We start from the raw sequence: 586 nt of genomic DNA, 5'->3' as shown, positions 1-586 counted from the left end.
TGGTACCTGAAGTGTCGGGGTGGCAAAGACTTGTCTATTGTTTCCTCAGTGCTGGCTTCCAGAAATGTGTGGGATTTGGTGGTTTTGGGGCCTCTGGCCGCATCCCGGGGGAGCTAGACACCTGCACGCTCCTCGCTTAGTGATGTTGGAGGATGCCATCAGGGCCACCTTCCCTCACTGCAGAGCAAGGGCGGCCTTTCTGCATAGTATTGGGAAGACAGTGTATTAAAATAAAATGTTTGGGTGTGGGTTTTTTTTTTTAAAAAAAAAAGTATTTTTTTGTAATAATAAACCCCTGATTTTGTATTCACTTGTATTGCAACGGTATTCCTTCCTCCGTCGCTGTATTCCCGGCTGAGCCCCACCGCGAGGCGGCTGCCTTCCCCGGCCGGGGGGTGGCGGGGCGGCAGCACAGCCCTCCCCGGCTGGGGCAAAAAAATGCCACTTTTGGGATTTGTGGAAGGCGAGGTGCGACCTGGCCGGGGCCGGTGCTGCCTCCAGGGCTCGCGGTGCCCCCGGTGCGGCGGGGGCTAAGGGGAGGGCGGCGGCCCCTTTGTCCCGGCTCCATCCGGGCCCCGGCGGTGGG

Source organism: Charadrius vociferus, unplaced genomic scaffold, assembly GCF_000708025.1.
Source record: "Charadrius vociferus isolate BGI_N301 unplaced genomic scaffold, ASM70802v2 scaffold259, whole genome shotgun sequence".
In the NCBI taxonomy this organism is placed as follows: domain Eukaryota; kingdom Metazoa; phylum Chordata; class Aves; order Charadriiformes; family Charadriidae; genus Charadrius; species Charadrius vociferus.
The sequence above is the reverse complement of the archived record's forward strand: the minus strand, read 5'-3'. Positions refer to the sequence as shown.